The sequence below is a fragment of the Engraulis encrasicolus genome, chromosome 7, assembly GCF_034702125.1.
Source record: "Engraulis encrasicolus isolate BLACKSEA-1 chromosome 7, IST_EnEncr_1.0, whole genome shotgun sequence".
Classification (NCBI taxonomy): Eukaryota; Metazoa; Chordata; class Actinopteri; order Clupeiformes; family Engraulidae; genus Engraulis; species Engraulis encrasicolus.
Window position 1 is genome coordinate 37,133,370 of NC_085863.1, and position 21,850 is coordinate 37,155,219.

Sequence of the window (21,850 nt, forward strand, 5' to 3'; positions counted from 1 at the left end):
TCGACCCAGCAGACTAGGCCCCTCCCCCTGGACCACTAACAGCTTCGCTGCCGCCTTCTGTCCTTCATAATCAATGTCAACCTCAATTGCCCCAATGATGGGAATGCACTCACCCGTGTATGTTCTCAGTTTTATGTCTGACTTTTTAAGAGCAGGTGCTTTTGTTACTGTCCACAGTTGGTGATATGCATTTTCACTCAGCACAGACACTGAAGCCCCAGTGTCCACTTCCATTTTCAGATCGGCACCATTACTTTCAAAGTAGCATAGATGGGGTCTGCTCTGGGCTGGCTGATGGCATGGACATTGAACATGTTAGAAGAGCATTCTTCCTCTTCCTGAGGCTCCTCCTCCTCCTGCAGGTGATATGTAGCCTTGCCTGGCTTTCCACCCCATTGTGCTTTGCACGCATGGGTTCGAATCCCATCCTCGTCGCCAGTGTAGTAACCGATTGTGTAGTGTACATCCATTCAATCCACAAAGAGACATGTCACTTGTTTGGTCATTCTTTTACTGAAGAGAGCCCGGCAAAACCACAGGACAAACTGGGACGTCCCACACTAACTAGTCAAATTTTCACTAGGTGTAATTCTCCGAGTGCAAGAATGAGACTACAGTAAATATATAGTTCATGATGTCATGAAAGTATACAATGATTTTAATGACAAAAATATGTCTTATACACTCAATCACGGTAAATCAAGGGAATTCAAAACTTTATGTAATAACTATGGTAATTGTTCCCTCTGCATCTTTAATTCTGAGTGACTCAGCCTCTCTGTGATTGTCTTATACCTGGACATTCAAATTGTTCATCAGTACAATTCATTTTGAAATGTTCTTCCTTGTTGTTTTATCTTATTTGGATGTTTATAACATTTCACTGATCCCCGTCCCAACTTATTTGAGACGTGTTGCAGTTATCAAATTAGAAATGAGTACATATGTCCCCTAAAACAATATTTTTTCTCGGTTTTAACACTTGATATGTTGTCTTTTCACTATTCTCCATCTAAGGAATGTATTGAATGTTTTGAAAATGATAGCATTTTGATTTTATTCTCAGTTTACCAAACATCCCAACTTCACCGGAGTTGGGGTTTGTACTTCATAGCACATGCTTAGGTAGATGCTGTCATACAATGCTAACACACAAACGATGCATTGACTGACACTCTCAGCTTAACAATGGTGGCAACCCTGCAAACATGAAATAAACCCATGCACCTGTGACGGAGGTCATCTTGCACCTGTACGATACCGTTGGGCCAAGATACTAGTCTCTCAGCCCAACGGCACGAGACTGTATGAAGCTATCAGAGGGAGGTTTACCAACGTTCCACGCCAACTCTGTGCTAGTTAGCCTCCGTTACACACACCAACATTGCAATAGCAACATACACACAATAACATCCCCAGAACACTAAACATTCAGTGTAAAATATCAGTGTAAAATCAATAATAGTACATAAAAAGAAAACTCATCTAATGGCAAACGGTATAGAAGTTTGAAAGCTCACATCACCAGACTCCAAAGTAGTTTCTTTCACCAAGCAATTTGATTGCTGTACTCCTGCTGAAGACAACCAAGGCAATGGGAGACACAGTACGATTCTGCTGGGCCAAGAGACTAGTCTCTCAGCCCAACGGCATCTGCACTGTATGATGCTATCAGAGGGAGGTTTACCAACGTTCAACGTCAACTCTGTGCTAGTTAGCCTCCGTTACACACCCCAACATTGCAATAGCAACATACACACAATAAGATCCCCAGCACACTAAACATTCAGTGTATAAAATCAGTGTAAAATCAATAATAGTACAAAAAAAGAAAACCCCACTCCTGGCAAACGGTATAGAAACTTGAAAGCTCACACCACCAGACCTAAAAGTAGTTTCTTTCACCAAGCAATTTGATTGCTGAACTCATGCTGAAGACAACCAAGGCGCCCCCCCCCCCCCACCCCCACCCCCCTCTGTTTCACGCACACACGCACGCATACCACACACACACAGACACCTTTCATTTAGTTTATTTTTCTTTTGAGGAGACAAAACACAAATACCTACACAGACACACACACACACACACACACAGACACACAGGCCTATATAAAATATTTTTCAACATACATTTGTCTTTTATACAGCGTTCAGGAATGAATAGTGCTGCACACCTTAATGGAATTTGTACATTTTCACACAAACAAAATCAAATCAGACACATTGGCATTTGCATGATAAGATTACTTGATATAGCCTGGTGTGTTATTATTGTGGCCAGGGCCGCTGGCAGCTTTGGCCATGCCTGAGACAAAGTCATCTGAAAGGGCCTCCTCCCAATACAATGTACTGTAATGAGGGTTCAATTCTGGGCCCCCTCTCTCCCTGGGGGAGAGATTCTGGGCCCCCACTCTCCCTGGGCCGGGACAACTGACGCCTTTGTCTCTGTCGGCTTCCCTGATTGGAACAGTCATCATCCCATACAGAACCACTGTCTGCCCGCTGTGGGCTTGGAGCAGGTGAGAGACCAGTACAGTTCACTGTTCTTGTTGCACTCTCCACGGTCACTCAGGCAGATGTAGCAGAAGCGATGTGTGCACTGCGAACAGCTGACGTACTTGCAGCCGCAGCCGTGCATGATCAGGCTGTGGCACTTGGGACAGGCACGGAACTCCGGGTGATAGTATCTAGGTTTTACTACTAATTCATATTTAAGACCAGATCCAGTGCAATAGTTGGAATTCAGAAATGCAAGGTTTATTTGCTTGAGAGAGAGAGGGGGGGAGGCCATTAGGCCCCAAAGGCCTGTCCACAGGCCTCCCCACCCCCTCTCCAATGAAGAGGTGTTAACAGGTACGGGTACAAGCACGAAGAAGGCAAGAAAGGGCAGAACAATGCCAGTGGCTGAACTTAAAACACCCTCCACAGGAAGTGAGGTCACATGGAATGATATCACATACAGTGATAGTCTTAGCCAACAGCAATGGATAGGCAATTTCAAATCAGCAGTTTGGGGGAAGGGAAGTTAAGTACATCCTGATGCCATTGAGGGGAACTTTTATTTGGCATCTTACAGTCTAAAAGTGTTATTCAAACACGTATCAAACAATACATGGACATTGAAATGTTATGTGTGATTGGGGGCAATATTCAGATTCCTTCACGGGCATCCCTTGACTTTGCTCTTGGGGTCGGTGACCAGAGCGCAGGTGAGGAGGACCCCCACCACGGCACACCTGCTGTTGGAACAGTGGCCCTCGCCAGCCACAAGAGAGCGCTGTTGCCATGAAGACAGACAGCTTCCACAGAGCAATGGTTTACCCGGAGAGGTGGAACAGCGCATCATCGGAACAGCGACTGGTCAGCGACTGAACAGGTGGAACAGCGCCTGGTCATTATCATTGTGTGTGGGACATGGTACTACGGATGATGGGAAAAGTCAGTCATGTGAAACAGTTACTGAAGTATGGAATTGTTATTGTTAATTGTTATGGTTAGGCCTATTAGTGGTGTGGATTGGCACTGCCCTCACGATCCGCTTCGATCACGATTCGGGAGGTAGCGATTTGATTCGATTCGATTCTATGTGATCCGATCCGATCAGATTCAATTCTACAATGAATTGCAATGCATGACATTTCTACTGAAAGCAAATGTTTGCAAATGCAAAGCAAATGTTTAATCAGTCATGATGAGGCAATACAAGTAGTCAGATACTGAGCAACAATTTATTGGCTGTTTTCTGTATCAGCCTGTATCAGTCTTGCAATGTTTTGAAGTGCTTTTATCTACTTTAACATTCATTTGCTCCCGAAATATCCATGAAAGTAATTGAAACTTCAAAAAATTGCCGGATCAATTCTGGAACTTGCCAGATCGATTCTGGATCGTCCATGCCCCACTTTGGATTGTATCGTCGAATGGATCATTGTTGACACCACTAATAGTTATACAGGATTTCCACATGGAGTATTATGACATTATAATTCATCAGGAGTCGCAGGAATCCATGGGACATACTGGACCACCGAGCAAAGTCTTTATACGTGAGGCCCTTCAACGGATATTCTAAACCCAATATGGCCCTTAGGGCCTAAATCATCATGACCCACCCCAGTATTAAGAGATGGTTACCCACCAGGCTATTCCAGAATCATCTATCCAGATCTATCAAACATAGTGACATGAGCCAATCAACAAGAGGCGTCAACAAATGTAAGAGTTACTGTACGCATCTCAGTTCCTTACCAATAAATGTCCTCTGTCAGTGCAGGGCGTGACAAGCACTTCACTCATTGGGATGGTGCTCTCATCTGTCATGGAGACATCGATATGCATTTTATGAACTTGAGTAGGCCTAACATAAGCAAAGATTCTTTAGGTTTTTATCATTTTTGCCATTTCTGAAATAGCTACGCATTTTAGCAAAGCTTATTCCCTGACTAGCCTATTGAAAGTTAAATTTCACAACACTGATATATAATAATAGAATATATAATATATAATAGACCACTATTATTAGTAGTAGTAGTATTAGTAGTAGTAGTATCATCATTATCATTATAGCCTAAATCAGATGTGGCATTTATTATAGATTAGTTAACAATAGATTAGCAACAGCTATTGACGTCTACTTGATAAGTTTGCTATATAGACAACATAATCCACAAGGTTTCAGAGAGCGACAGACTTATTATTGATACTACACACAAAGTGAAACCTGTTGCTGCTGGGGTTGAGGCATAGAGGCTTCAGTATAGCCGTAGCCCTTCCCTGATTTGAGCGATGGAAAGTCCCTAACCTCCGTGCGTATTTACGCGATGAGCGACAGCCAAAAAATCTTTGCAGGTAGGGGGCGCTGTGGCGCAGCGTGCTAAGCCCCCCACACTTGGGCTTGCATGCCCATGGGGACCACGGTTTGAGTCCGGTCGGGGTCATTTCCCAAACCTACCCCAACTCTCTCCACACTCACTTCCGGTCGCGCCTTCACTGTCCTATCCGAAATAAAAGGACCATCTTTGCAGGTTAATGTTTGATGGATTCACTATTCACTGCGTAGCACAATTAGTGCAAACTATACTCAAATCAAGAAGTTCTGGAAGATAACACATTTCCAAAAACAGGCTAGATATACGAATAGACTACAGACCTAAATTGAGTTGGTGACCAAACGTGTTCTGCGTTGGCTAGAATGGGTCTACCAAGGGGAACACCATGGTGAGGGGGCCAAGAACCACTCTGGAGTCTAACAGGCTTCAAGTGGTGCTGTAAAATCTGTAGATTATTTATTACTACCATCTAGTGAGTGTAGAGGGTATTGCACTAGTAGTTACACACCCATGTTGAAGAGGGTTCATCAGGGGAAAAGTCCCCTTACTATGAAGGTCATGGTTTATTACATTACACTTAGCTGACGCTTTCGTTTATTCAAAATGATTTACAACTATTATTTTTCAGGGTATTGGTTACAGTCCCTGGAATAATGTGGGGTTAGGTGCCTTGCTCAAGGGCACTTCAGCAATGGATGGAGATGTTGGGAGAGGTCAGGGCGGATTCGTAACAGTTACCCCTAGATTGTCAGACCAACTCTCTAACCACTAGGCCACAGCTGCCCTAAGATTGTACATCCTCTTCCCTTATTGTCTCTGGCCAAGCCCAGTACCATTAGATGATAAAATATGGACCAAGGATGAGTCTTCTGCAACCTCATCGACATGTCAGAGAAAGTGTCCCCAAGCAGACATCTAACCCCAGCATGTGGAGTAGCCAACATACCCATTACAGCCAATACACAGGAGGCTAGAAATCAAATATATCTTTAATACGTAGCCCAATGGTAGCCCAATGGGACATCGGACATGGACAGGGACAGGGACATGGACTTAAGATCAGAGGGAAGTAAAGAATACTTGTCTAAGAAGGAGGGCCATGAGATAAAAGCTTTAGCACAGAACATAGTATTGATTAATTCAATGTGTATAAACAGTATGTTTATCTATCATCCAGCGGGTTATTTTGAGAAGGCCAGAGCATACAAACAGAAAGCTTATAACACAGTAGCTTTTCAGATGCTCAGTATTTCGTGGTTGTTGTGGAATATTGGCATCTGTAGCCTCACAACAGTTTGGAAATGCCACTCACATTTTAAAGACACTGGGTGTTCAACTCTGAATTCTGTGAGACACTGACACAATGGCCACAGTGTACTACTGTATGTGTACAATCAAAAGTGAAACTTGATAAGGCAAAGGAATGTCCCTGTACTCTTGTCCCTAGCACCACCACAGCCTGCATGTACAAAACAAAACAAACAAACCCAAAGTCTCTCCACATCACTCTCTTATCCTCCAGATACACTGATGAAACACTCCTGTGAAAACTCATTACCTCTAATGGGGAACCACTTGTTCCCTGTTAGAATTGTTTTGTTTAGAAGATTATGCTGCCATCTTCAGGTTTCTCAGAGATAAAGGGAGGTAGTGTGTTGTCGCTGTGTAGCATTGAAGCCTTAGACAGACACCCTTAAAACGTTCTGTTCAGGAGGACAATGAGGATGGATTAGGCCAAAACATCTCTCTAGTCCAATGACGTCTATATTATTAATGGACTGCTGATGTTCGATTTATACTTAAGCAACGGCTGGGGCCGGAAAGTGGGACAATTTTTTGGGCGGAGGTATTCTCTGCTGCTTCAGAAACCTTGAATGGAATTCTGTCGAACCACTGTGTCCATGTGCAGAGGTCAGTGGTCTAGTTTGTCACGATCATCTGATGAATAAATGTATGAATTGCAGTTTGAGAGTGTGGTTTTCTCTACACATTCTGTTCAGGCCACTTGATGACGTAAACCTATTCAAAGTTAACTGTCTGGATAAGTGACTTATAAGACGTGTGTTAAGGGCCTACTAGGTGCTCGTTATGATTATACCACTGATGAAGGCCTTACTGGCAGTGAACAAGAAATTTGTGAATACATGCCTAACAAATGATTGACTTTGCTTAACGCATGTCTTACAAGTCACTTATAAAGATGGTTATATGTAATAGTGGCACGTGAATTGTGTTTTCACTTCATATTGTAGGTTTATTGGGGTTGATATTGATTATCAATGGTCAAGTAGGCCAATAGTTTATTGGTCACACAAAGCACTTAAAAAATGGATCAGCCTGTGCAAATAGGATGCATATGAAGGAAGTGGCAGGGGAGAATAATTAATTGGTGGATTAAGTGTGTGTGTGTGTGTGTGTGTGTGTGTGTGTGTGTGTGTGTGTGTGTGTGTGTGTGTGTGTGTGTGTGTGTGAGAGAGAGAGAGAGAGAGAGCGAGAGAGAGAGAGAGAGAGAGAGAGAGAGAGAGAGAGAGAGAGAGAGAGAGAGAGAGACTGTGCGTGTGTGGTTTGCTGGAAAGAAACTCTTCTTTTATCTTTCTTTGTTGTCTTTTCTGATAAGTCGCCAAGCCAAACTTGAGTTTTCTCATTATGGTTTGGAAGGCATTTGTTTCTGAGAAGTGCCTCTAGGCCTCCTTGTCTAGATGTAGCATGTCATAAGGATTCGTAACACTTAAGAATAACTGTCCCTTAAAACATTAAACACTTAATCAGCCTAACACATTAACGGAGTAATTCTAAACAAAACATTTACAAATGTTTATAAATAGGTAAAAGCCAGCCTACATCTGCACAGCAAAGTGACTTTTTAAAATCTATTTTAGGGGCTTTTATGACTTTATTTAACAGGGCAGTGTGAGATGGTGACAGCAAGTGAGTGGGAGAGTGATGGAGAAGGATTGGGAAATGATGTCGGGCTGGAATAACATCCGGGTGTTTGGTGTAATGGTACAGCCCACTAGCCCACTGAGCCACATCGCCCCAGCGCTACATTCTTGAAATTTGATCATATTTCTGAATATTTATTCTGCTTTATTTTATATTTATATTGTATTACTTATTCTGGTTGTATGGAGGGGTGGCAATGTAGTTAGTTAGTTAACAAAGGAGAGTAGTCATTGTTGGGAGGAGTGGTTGTATAATCTTTCATGTGGACTTCCGATATTGCAATGTGACCTCACCTCTATGTCTACGGTAAATATTGCCTCCCGCAATCAATATTGGGATTTTTCTGTTAATCTCAGAATCAAATACTCAAAGGCTGGCAGCACGCCTCTTTAAATATAAAACAGAACTTTCCAGAAAACAGAGCTTTATAATGTAGGAAAATGGATTAAAATGCTATAAATCTATAAACATATACGTAAGTACTTATACAATGGTGCTTTGAAATTATTATTTTTTCATCAGAATATATCTTCCAGTCACTGGGGATTAATGGCAAAACTGCAAATAGAAACAGTGACACACCTGTCTTGATCTATCAACCCCACATTTGTATAAATAGGCCCACTGCATCTCCAAGAACATCAACAACAGCAGCAGTACTGGTTCCCAGCAAGAGAAAGAATCCAACATCTACATTTATTTTCTTCTTGATAAACAGAGGGAAAATGAAGTTTCTACCCTTGGCGATCGTAGTGGTTTTGGGTCTCTGCATCCTCCACAGCACTTCTGCTGCTCCCTCTAAGGTGAGTCCAGTCAGACCTGGGTCGAGGCCTCATGGGTACCCTAGCAAATGGAATTTACTCGAAAATGTTCACTGATTGCATAAACAATAGAATGGGAGCGAGAGTGGGGATTTTCTATTTTGTGTTCTTTTTGTATGTTTTTTTTGGGTCATGTGCTTGCTTTTTTGGATGCGCACACCACTACCTCTTCACTTCAGGCTGTGAATTGTAAAAAAGCAAATTAATATTGAAGAATCGTCTGGTTCATTTACTTATTTAGTTAGCTAGCTAGTTAATTAGTTAGTTAGTTTTGACTAGATTACACAGACATGCATACTACATACATACATACATTACATTGAAGATTACATATATCACGGAAGATTCATAACCAGGAAAAAAAATTGAATAAAAGGGAATATTACCCCAAAAAACACATTATATGTGCCAAGTTACCTGCTGTTTCTTATTTTGATGTTGCCACTTCCTGATACAGGGCCAAGAGGATAGCCCTGATGGAGGGCAGCAAGGTGATGGACACCATGGTGAAGACAACGGTGATGAGATGCATGCAGATGAGGAGATGGTCTACATGGCAAAGGGGAGCGAGGTGGTGAGTATTATTATCTGACTTTTTCCTAAATCACACAAACTCGAGACCCTAACCCTAGGGTGTTGGACTAGGGTTAGGATCTAACCCTAAGCCTAACCATAACCCTTATCCTACTCACTGTCTGTACTTGTTCACCTGTGCTTTTTTGATGTTGTTGTTGGTTTTTTCTCTTCTCCCAGGCAGCGATGCCCGAAGGTCCAAACTTGAATATGCACACCCAGTCTGCATCCCTTGTTGTCAGTGCCTTGAAGGACTAAGTTCCATTCAAGTAAACAGACTAATGTAAACAAAGAACCTAACCCCAAGCCGATGTCCTACCAAACCCTTCACTGTAATCTTTAATCTTTAAAGCGATGGTTCGGAGTAGAATCACCCTAATGCCATTTGAACCGTGACACCCATCCACCTTTACACCCGAAGTGTTTTCTGCCGCAGGCTTACATCAACAGAGTTGCCGTGTTATTCGATGTTTATTCCGGATAGCTTGACTCAAGCGCATATGGATCCTGGGCACCGTCTCCAAACTTTCCCCACAAAAATAACATGTCATGACACCAAACGTCTACAGTATAACAAATGTGGTTTGTACTCACAAAAAGATGAATTTGAAACTTTGTACATAGTCCAGGAGTTTATTAGTAACAACACACGAGACGATTAGCTTTTCTGCTGCTAAACATCCGTCGACGTCACTTCCTCCAGCTGGGACTTTGTTGATGGAAACAAATACACGTGAGTCCGGAAGGCGGAAAACTCAAAAAGACAGCTTGTGCTACAACTAGAAATTAACCACTTCGGATTTAAATTTTACTTTAATAAATAGAAGACGATGCCACACTCGTGCATATAACCTGGCTGTAGACTAAAACACAAACCTTACAATAAGTGGACAGTCCCAGCTGGAGGAAGTGACGTCGACGGATGTTTAGCAGCAGAAAAGCTAATCGTCTCGTGTGTTGTTACTAATAAACTTCTGGACTATGTACAAAGTTTCAAATTCATCTTTTTGTGAGTACAAACCACATTTGTTATACTGTAGACGTTTGGTGTCATGGCATGTTATTTTTGTGGGGAAAGTTTGGAGACGGTGCCCAGGATCCATATGCGCTTGAGTCAAGCTATCCGGAATAAACATCGAATAACACGGCAACTCTGTTGATGTAAGCCTGCGGCAGAAAACACTTCGGGTGTAAAGGTGGATGGGTGTCACGGTTCAAATGGCATTAGGGTGATTCTACTCCGAACCATCGCTTTAAGGACCAGTTCAGTCAATTTCAATATGCTGTTGTATTGCTCACACTACCCTTGACTTGTCAGTACCTATTGATGCCACATTTTTCGGCTAAGCCCTTTCCGAGATATGAGCTATTCTAATGGGGGCAGCGTATGTTTATATTTTTAAAAAATGTTAACATAGTCCTACTCCAAATATTTTCCCAAAAGGTATCGCTGTTTGCTAGTTGTCTGCTGATGTTGTATAACCTTTCTCATGTTTTTGGGAATACATTTTAAAATATATATTTTTTTTAAATCTAAACAAAGCGCTGCCCCCATTACAATGACCAAGATCTCAGACAAGGCTGAAGAAGAAAAAAAAAATCAGGTACTGACAAGTCCAGAATATTGTGAACATTACAACTGCATGTTGAAATTGACTGAACTGGTCCTTTAACCCTAACCCTACTTTGGCTGCCGACCTGGCAGGCACTGTTGAGGGCAAACAATGCCAAAGATTGTTTATGATATCTCTCTTTGTGTTCACTCTCATCAGAAAGCCTCTCACCACTACTGGTCAAAGTAAAGAACATGTGGAATTCTGACCTCTTACAGCAATTGAAAGCTTGCATTGTCTCTTTTTATTTTAACAGGCTCAAATGAGGTCCACAAGGCGTTGCAGATTCTGCTGCCTCGGGCGTCTCTGTGGGATCTGCTGCAGTTATCGTTGGTGATCTGCTGCAGTTTGCAATGGAACTGTGGCCTCCAGAGATCGGCAGGATTGACCACACAACAGATTTTCTGCTAACTTGGGCTTTTTAAAAAAAAAAATATTTGGATCCATTCCATCAGCAGTGTGTGTGATGTAGAATATATGCACATGCTGTGGACAATAAATCTCATGTTAATGCATTCCCAATGGCCTTGTTTGTTTAATCTCTTTCCACGTGTCTCGTAATTATCCCCAACTGTGCAATGCTGTAAAGTCATTCTGGATCAGGTGACAAATGCAGATTCCCATAAAAGAGAAAATGGTTGCCCTACCGTGGCGCTAATGGTAGGACACTCTGTGGCAGCCGACTCGAGTTTGGGGCTTGAAAAACTTGAAAAGACCCCAAAATACTTAGCTGTGTAGGATGGTGGCCAGAGTAGGTATTGCAACTATGCTTCTCATTTGAAACTGTGCTGTCTATTGGCAAATTTGATATTTTTCTGAATATTTACTGTGTAATAAACTAATATTTACTTGTATGACAAAGTACATTCAAAATGGCGGACATGGGGAAGAGCCACCTTTTCATGTATGAAAAGTGCAATTTACTGGTCATAATGAATAGAATTTGATGGTGGTGGTAAGTATTTGTGAAAAAAGATAACATTTCTGAATGGGCAGCATGAATTCTGAATATAAACTACCAAAATTTTTACAGGGTACAAAGTGAAAATGTTGCCAGATGTTGTGTTAAAGGGATTCAAAGACGGGGTCTCTTGTTATTGTTCTGGTTTGTTCACCTGAATAGGATATAGTCGCTGGACTTTTATGAATCAAAGTAAACAGGCAACCATAAGTGAAAGAAAATAATAACCATCCCATTTGTGACAGGTCAGGGAAGGTCCGGATTGAAACGCAATTAGGCCAGGAGCTACGTATACCCCTCAGGATGTTTTTTGCTTACTTTTTTTCACTATGATTTCCTGTTAGTATATACCCTGGGCCATAACGAGTTGATAGGGTGCACTCCCAACTCGGCCCCGTTTGGTCTCAGGGCCCAAAAAAACATCTTTTAAGGAAAAGCTGCAGGCGAAAGTATATACTTGTAAATATGAAGGTACTGCAACTGCAAAAAATGGTCCTAGTAAATCTTCATGGGTCATCCTGTCACATAGGGGAACCAACCTGAAAAATGTTTCAGGGCTTGGGGCTTTTCTTCTGTCAAATATCATCTTCAACATACCCAAAAAGCCCCAAAAATGCTTGTCCGCCTGACAAATTGTCTTCAAATTTGATCATTTTCAACTCTGTTATGATATGCATTAGTCCCTCAAATGTAATAGAAAAACTACCCAAGTTCATGGGCTTCAATTTAAGTCCAAGAGGACCTTTCTAGCTAGAATACAACAGCTGCTATATCCAAAGTTATTCACAATAGTATCCGAAAATAGTAGCCTACTGGCAGGCATTCAGTCACTTTCAGGCATTACCAATTCGTATGGGACTTTGAACATATGACATAAACCATATTTTTGAAGTGATTGACCTTGACTTGAAAATTGCATGAATGAAAGTATTAAGTGAATAGCATCAAAAGTAACTAATGTTACCACCTATTGGTGGACTGCGAACAGGATGTAACATACTATTACACAAAAGGAATGACTCAAATGTGAAATGTATTTAATGACTGATTTGTATTGCACATCAATAGTTTAGTATGTAGATAAGAACTTTTAATCATAACGTATAATCTTTATTATCATCATCCGTCTCTTCCTCATCTTCATCCACAGTTGTATGGATTTCATCAGTCATGTCATATTCATCTCTGTCCTCCTCTGCCAAGACATCAATTTGAGCTTTTGGGATTACATCGCCTCCTCAAACCATATAGTGGTTCAAGCTTCCCATATGTGTTTAGGTGAAACCCATGGTCAAGTGCACTTGGGACCTCTGGGTCATGCTCATGGGCCCTCTTCCAGATGCATTGCACACATGAAAGTTTGTAGTATGAAGTGTTGTTTGAGTAGAGTAGAGTATCATTTAGTAATCCCAGGGGGAAATGAAAGTGCCACATGCATACAAAAAACCATTACACACACGAGACACACACATCGTTAGGTTACACTTTACTTTACGGATCGCTAATAAGATGGTAATTTCGTGTTAATTTCATAGTTATTTCATTGTAATAACTGTTTGTTTTTAGTAACAACAGCAAAATAACCATACAGTTTCCAGTGCATTGTGTGTGTGTGTGTGTGTGTGTGTGTGTGTGTGTGTGTGTGTGTGTGTGTGTGTGTGTGTGTGTGTGTGTGTGTGTGTGTGTGTGTGTGTGTGTGTGTGTGTGTGTGTGTGTCAACAAATTGTCACCTTATTAGCGATCCGTAAAGTAAAGTGTTACCCATCGTTACATATTATATAGCTCACTCTTACATACGTACATTCAGCCCAAGGCAGATGTCACTTTCTCTCTCTCTCTCTCTCTCTCTCTCTCACTCTCTCACTCTCTCACTCTCTCTCTCTCTCTCTCTCTCTCTCACACACACACACACACACACACACACACACACACACACACACACACACACACACACACACACACACACACACACACACACAAATCTCTCTCTCTCTGTGGTACGGAGCAGCAAAAAAAATCCATCATATCCACTGAAAAAAGATGGGGGATCAAAAGTTTCAAACTCTGTTGCTCCATCTCTCCTCCTTCTCTCTCTCTCTCTCTCTCTCTCTCTCTCTCTCTCTCTCTCTCTCTCTCTCTCTCTCTCTCTTGCTCTCTCTCTCTCTCTATCACACACACACACACACACACACACACACACACACACACACACACACACACACACACACACACACACACACACACACACACACACACACACACACACAAAGTGATTGTCCTGTATGGCTTTATTGGAGAATGCCTCTGTGCAGTACAGTAAAAAGAAATCCTAGTGCAGAGTGTAGATTCCTAGTGCAGAAAAGTTTTCCCTGATTGTTGGGGGAGGGCATCGGTTACACGCAGGCGTAGGATAGGAGTTCAGGTAGAAGCACAGAGGCATAAATATAATGATAATAATAATAATAATAATAATAATACTTTCGTTTTATATATAATGCCTTTCAAAACACCCAAGGTCGCTTCACAAGGTATTGTATAGGAAGTGTGAGTGTGTGTGCGCGTCAGGGCGTGAGTGTGTGTGTGAGTGCATGTAATGAATGTGCTTGTGGAACTAGCAGCCATAAGCCTCCAGGAAGATATGCGTCTTAAGGTGTTGCTTAAACATGGTCAGTGAGGGGGTATTCTGGATGTGGTCGGGCAGATTGTTCCAAAGAATAGGTACATGGAAGGCTCTGTCACTGGTGGCCTTGAGCCTTTTACGAGGGACGACCAGCTGGCCCTTGGAAGAGGACTGCAGGAATCTTGAGGGGTCATAGGGATGGATGAGGTCAATGAGGTAGTGGGGTGTCAGACCATGGAGGGACTTGAAGGTTAGGAGGACTTTATAGGTAATGCGTGACTTGATGGGGAGCCAGTGAAGCTGCTTGAGTATGGGGGTGATGTGCTGCCAGGGTCTAGTGCCTGTGAGGATCCTGGCAGCAGAGTTCTGGACATAAAGATAAGATCCTGGCAGCAGAGCTCTGGACTTAAAGATAAAATGTGCAGGTTGGTTTATGCGGTCCAGTCACCTATGATGATCTCTGTGAGTCCGTCTATGTGGTGTTGAATATTTGGATGGCCCTGGGGACAAAGGACCTCCGTAGCCTGTCTGTCCTGCAGGAGATGGTGCAAAATCTGTAACTGAACAGGCTTCTCTGGCGGTCAAAGACTGGGTACAGGGGGTGATTGTCCATTTGTCCATTATAGAGTAGACTCTGCTTAGTGTCCTATTCTAAGCTGTGATAGTGAGAGCCTCCAGTTCTGTGCCTACAACAGACACAGCTTTCCTCACCAGCCTGTCAAGGCACCCAGCATCTGCTCTCCTAATGCTACCACCCCAGCATGCCACAGCATAGGAGAGCACACTGTCCATGACAGGCTGATAGAACATCTGCCGGAGTCTGTTGCTCTGTTTCCTGCACAGTGCTTTTGAGTTAGCAGACCAGTCCAGTTTATTGTCCAGGTGTACACCCAGGTACTTATATGTGCAGACTGTCGCTTCTGTCTCCCCTCGATAGAGACAGGCACCAGGGGCGGGGTGTTTCGCCTGAGGTCAACCACCATTTACTTAGTTTTGGTGGTGTTCAGCTGCAGCTGGTTGATTATTCACCATCTGACAAAGTTCCCCTCCTGGCCTCTGTACTTCCCCTCCTGTCCATCTTTAATGCATCCAACAAGAGTCATCTGAGAACTTTTGCATATGGCAGGTCTTTGAGTTGTAGTTGAAGTCTGTGGTTTACAGGGTGAACAGCATCAGGGAAAGCACCGTTGAGGGATCTTCTTGCACTGTGGGAAAGTTGATAGGTCAATTAAGAGACCCTGGTGAGCTTGAAGGTTTGACCCAGACATCTTCTTTAGTTTAATTTCTCTTGCTTCAATCAATGCTTTTCACTCACCGACTAAATCCATACAGTAAGTAGGTGAACTCCTTAACACCATTGAGGAGCTGTTCATCAAGATCAAATGAGTTTCCTCCTTCTGCAAAGACTTTGAAGAAATTTGATGTTTGATTCAATAACTTCATTGGTCACACCTTTCCTTTGCTTTTGAATGCTGACATGCAGTCAACACCATTGAAGGTATGTAGGGCCAGAACAGCGGCAATGTGTTCCTGCAAAAAATCTGGCGAGTACCAACAAGTAGGGCACGATACCATTTATCGATGATTGTATGACACTTGAACGCAGCCTTGAAATTCACACTTTAACACAAATTAACACAATTTTGAGTAAGCATATGTTCGTAAACTGCCACACCTAAAGCTCTTTCAACCAGCTCCAGTGAAACCGCTGCTCACTACGTTCAGACAAAGTATTCATCAAGTGCATGTGGCTTCTTTCTCTTGTTCTCGTTCGCCGAGTGGTATCGGTATGTTATTGGTCGATACTTCAAAGCCAGGTATCAGATATCGGTATTGGGGCCAAAACATGGTATCAGTGCAACACTTACCAGTAGTAAATGAATGAGTGCCTTCTTGTTTTCATCGTTTGTGAGAAAGGCTTTCAGCCCGTTCACAATAAAACGTTTACCACAACCTCTTCGATCTGTCAGTTGATTTTGGTTAATGAAGACAGTTCACGTACGTGTCTGTGCTAAATATTGTTTCAGCTGATGCGGGTAGACTTGTAAATGTTCTCTCTGTTTCCATCCTGAATGAGAGCATATTGGCCTGGAGGAGGAAGTTGCACATTCTCAGCATCTTTGATCATGTGGCCCATGCCTTTCACTTTCTTGTTGTTTTTTATGCACCACTAAACATACATTTTTGAGATGGAGTATGGTGTCAGAATTAGGGGATAGGTCAGGGGATAGGGCCAATGAGCATTACCCAGAGGGTGATAAAAACCCAAAAGCTCTGATTGATGTATTGGCAGAGGACACGGATGAACAAGACATGACATATGAAAGTCATACAAATGTGGATTTATTAGGAACAGGATGATGGGGATTATTAAATGATGATTAAAAGTTATTTTTCACACTCTAAACTACTGCTGTACAAACCATTCCTTAAATAAATTTGTCATTGTATTCATTCCTGTTGTGTGATAGTACCATGTGTTGCATCCTGTTCACAGTCCACCAATAGATGATGCTATTCACTTAATACTTTCATTCCTGCAATCAAGTCAAGGTCAAGCACTTTAAAAATATGGTTTATGTAATATTGTTGTTCAAAGTCCCATACAAATTGGTAATGAAAGTGACCTGCCAGGCCTGCCAGTAGGCTACTATTTTCGGATAAGCTATTGAGAATAACTTTGGACATAGCAGCTGTTGTACTCTAGCTAGAAAGGTCCTGTTTGACTTAATATGAAGCTCGTGAACTTGGGTAGTTTTTCATTTACATTTGAGGGACTAATGCATATCATAACAGAGTTGAAAATGATAAAATTTGAAGACAATTTGTCAGGCGGACAAGCATTTTTGGGGCTTTTTGGGTATGTTGAAGATGATATTTGACAGAAGAAAAGCCCCAAGCCCTGAAACATTTTTCAGGTTGGTTCCCCTATGTGACAGGATGACCCATGACAATTTACAGGGTTCTAGGACCATTTTTGCAGTTGCAGTACCTTCATATTTACAAGTATATAATTTCGCCTGCAGCTTTTCCTTAAAAGATGTTTTTTTTGGGCCTTGAGACTAAACGGGGCCGAGTTGGAAGTGCACCCTATCAACTCGTTATGGCCCAGGGTATATACTAACAGGAAATCATAGTGAAAAAAGTAAGCAAAAAACATCCTGAGGGGTATACGTAGCTTCCGGCCTAAATGTCTAGGGCTGTCGCAGGTAAGCATAATGGGTCATGGTGTGAAACAGAGGTTTTCAATAGGTTCTGGCCCAAGGACCACCACCTCACGGACCACCAGCAATGTGGCCATGGGCCACTGGTTGAAAATCCCTGGTGTGGACGTACGTATACACATTAAGCCCCATTGTGATGACTAATAATGAATGGTGTCCTTCAAAGCCTTAATCTGTCTGACCACGTTTGCATGTTCACATTAGGCTTATTATAACTCTTGTTTAAAATGATCATGGTTGCTCAGCACTATCTCTTATGCCATACTGAACCTCACCTGAGAGGATCAAATGTATGTGCTATATTTCCTTCCTTGTTTGAATGCAACAATTGTGTTTTGTGAGATTTTGGACATCCATCAATGTCACCTAATCCCTTTTGGAACTGAGAGTAGATTGATTACATTTCCAAACTGGTCAAACAGGCAGTATTGATGGAGGAAACAATCATGCCAGTGTCACCACCACAGTGTCATCACGGAATTTAAACCGAAACTAAGAAACAGCCACAGATTTTGGCACGAGCCGTGTTCATTTTACGGAATCCTGCAAGATCATGTTGCAACCAACCAACCAAAGACATGTCGTATAAACCCATTGCATGTAATCTACTATAAATACAGGTCCACTGCATCACAGAAACCACACCAGAGAAACTTTAATTTAGTAGTACTCCTGTCTTCTTCTCAAGAGGCGAAAATGAAGTTTCTACCCTTGGCGATTGCCATGCTTTTGGGGCTCTGCATCCTGCAAAGCACCTCTGCTGATCACTCTCCGGTGAGTCCAGTCAGACTGGAGGCCTGACATTATTGTATATAGCCTACTGAATGTTTATAGGTAGCAGCTCGCGATTGGAGATGGGAGAAGGGAGAAGAAGATGGAAGAACATACAAATGTAATACAGAAAAAGAAAAATATATATAGAAAATGTTATTTGTGTCACATGCTGTCTCTAATAAAATATAAATATAAATAACGTGCTGTCTCTAATAAAAAAAAATATTGGTATAAATATAAGATAAATACTAGCTCTCTGGTTGTGTTAGAAACATGGTTACGTTCATGGTGATAACGGTCAAATTTGACCGCCTACACAAAACGTATAATACATTGATTAAAAATCTGATTTGCATATTTTGTGATTAATACCATTTAGACATCCTTTTGAAACATTTCCAATGTGATTCAAATGTTATTCTGCTTTGTTTTAGTGATAGGCTTTTCTTCTTATCTTGCACCAATTCGTTTTATTAACCCACTGGAGTCTAGGGCCTCTAAGAGGCTTTCAGGCCGTTTGGAACACCTTTAATTTTTTCAAGTATTTCAACTAACTGTAAGCATCTATACTAATGTGGCATATATGGTTGTATTCTGAAAAGCCTAACAAAAAAGACTATGAGAGTAAAGTGAATGTAATATACTGTAACTGTATATAACTTTGGGAGATGTAAATTAATGGTCCGGTCATTTTTGATTGTAACATGATTGTAACATGTTGGTGTATCTTCCACAATTCTTTAGGAATTTCATTATTTCATTTTGACCATTTGAATAGGTAAGCTGGAGGATATCATGAAGTGTCATTTGTGTATGATGAAAAATAGAGAGGTTATTTAAGAATGAAGTTTCAAAACAGTCATTTTTGACCGTAACACAACCAGAGGGCTGAAAATGCACTCAGAGAGTGCAGACCTCCGCTTAGGAAGCTATTTGATTATGTTACACCCTGATTTGTTCAAGTTCTGCCTTGTTTTTGTGGAGTTAGAAACAGGAGTGTAAAAATGTGACCTATCCTGCAATGGTGAAGAATCTTTATTAAAAAATCTTGGATTCAGGTTGTGATCCGGATCACCATCAAAATGTATTCACTTGTTCCTTTTGTCATTTCCAATAACTCCACAAATTTTCATCTAAATCCGTTCATAAATTTTTGAGTTATCCTGCCGACAGTCAAACAAACAGACAAACAGACAGACAAATAAACAAACCATCGTGACCGGAAAAATAACATCCTTGGCAGAGGTAATAAACCAGAACTTTTGTTACTCTATGTTGCCAATATACTGTATGTATGTGTGTTTCTGAAACAGAGCCACAAGGACTCTGAGAGTGGGGAGCAAGGTGATGGAGACCATGGAGACCATGGTGATGGTGACCATGGAGAGGACAATGATGATGAGGGGCCTGCAGATGAGAAGATGAGCGGGATGGTGAGTAATTCTCCTGCACAGGGAAGCCGACAGCATTGGGACAAAGGGGTCAGTTGTACCGGGTGCAGGCAAAGGGCATCTTGCCACCTGGCAAGGCAGGCAGTCGCTTTGGGCACCCAAGCCCCTATTTGGTGAATAACAGCCCACTCTTTACCACAGTAGTGGCGATTTTGGTTCAAATGTTCATTCTTTTGCATTTTTGCTTGGGGCCCCATCTGATCCAAGAATCGCCTCTGGGTGCAGGGAGACAGGGGCCCCGGAACTCGGAATTGTTTTCGGGGCCATTTCAGAGGACTTGTCCTGGGCCTGGCCAAAGCTGTCGCCGCTAGCAGCCCTGCTCCTGACATTAACCTCATACAACACTCTGACATTTGTTGGCTACACAAATCCATAGGCCTATGTTGTCCTTATGATTTGACCTTTTCCTGTATCAAACTGCTGACACTGGTGACACTTTGACAGAAAGAGTTACATACATTATCAACCATCTGTGTCTTCTCTTTATACTTCTATGCACTCTACATTATTGGGTAGTACATGTTTTGTGGACTTATGTGGCAATTTTTGATACTTTATTATTACATTATTAGGAAATTATTACATAATAAATGTCTACATGATTGAATTAGATCTACATGTGGTCAGAAATTGTATTCCAATTTCATTTGTCCTCAAAAATCATTTGTGAAAGCTATGCACCGTTGTCTGTTTTCATCTCAACAGGATCGTAGGATGGCTGCAAGGGGTTGCACAAGCTGTTGCTTTGGGAAACGCTGTGGAACCTGTTGTTTTTTTCGAAAAGCTAACGCTCCAGCAGGCGTGAAGCATTTATGCCAACAAATTTGGATTGGCAGGACACAACAGCTTTTCTATGCGGAAATTGACTTCTTTTAATTTGGCTCAGTGTCATTATCAGTTTGTGTGGTGAACCGTACACAGTATGTAGTGCACCACCTGCTGTTGATAATAAACCTCTTAATGCATCAACAACACTTTTGTTTGTTTCATTACCTTTCTAGGTGTCCTCATACTTCTTTTCATAAAATAAAAGTTCTTGACGCTTTTTGAGGCTCTCCTAGTTGAAATCAATTTATTATAACATTTTATTCGGATCATTACAAATTCTATTTAGGCCTACATTGCATTGCATTGAAGCCCCACTTTTGCGGAAATGACTCTAATCACAGAACTGGACAACCTGTCTGGTGGAAGTTACTGATTTATCTCCCTTTAGATGACAAGCAGTAGTGGAATAATACTTATGAACCAAACCAAAGACAAAATGTTAAAGTCTATACTAGTTTATCAGACATTTTCACTTGAGGCTTGACACTTTATGGATGAAGTATGCCTATGCTCTTTGTATCCTCTTGAAAAACTGGTTCTGTCTGTCTTCAATTTCTGTTTTCTGTTCTGTTGATGTGGTTGAACCTTACAGAAGCTGACAAAAGACCAAAGCCTATGGAGTTGACTGAAAAGTCACAAAATTTAATACTGATTGGAAGCAGTGTGGTGGCGCTAACCTGACACAATGTCAATGACGAGCTAAATGAAAGAAGCAAAACATGGAGCTAAATCATCATGCTGCTTTATTATCAATAACTGTCAACAAGTACGTAGGGAAATGACAAACAGTGATTACAAAGTGTTCAGAAAAATGAATGTAAGAACATGAAGAGGTGCATATGAGCCAGCCGCTGGTCCATGATCTCTTTGGTCTTCTCAACCTCTCAGAAATCACAGCAGATTCCACAGTGGCCATTTTGGCAGCAGAATCTGCATTTTCTTGCCGCCTTAAAGCTGGGCTGTTCAAAATAAGAAAATAAAGGACAGTACAATAAGCACATATTATGATTCTGACTATATTAATAACAATACTGCTAAAATCATATACAATATAAAACATATATAAACATGTTTTAAATATAAACATCAACCCTCAAATAGCTGAATAGATGAAAAAGAAACAGGGTGAAGAAAGGGAAAAAAAGTTGAGTAAGTCATACCAAAGTCTAATTTAGTCTAATTTAGACTACCAAGCAAACATTATGCATTC

General features: G+C 41.6%; 1 long non-coding RNA gene across 1 annotated transcript; it reads left to right on the top strand.

Moving 5' to 3' along the window:
* The first annotated feature begins 18,297 nt into the window (after nt 1-18,297).
* Nucleotides 18,298-20,760, top strand: LOC134452151 (uncharacterized). Its single transcript, XR_010035387.1, has 3 exons — nt 18,298-18,361; nt 19,675-19,794; nt 20,518-20,760. It is a non-coding gene; the product is annotated as an uncharacterized LOC134452151 (long non-coding RNA).
* The last annotated feature ends 1,090 nt before the right edge of the window (nt 20,761-21,850 follow it).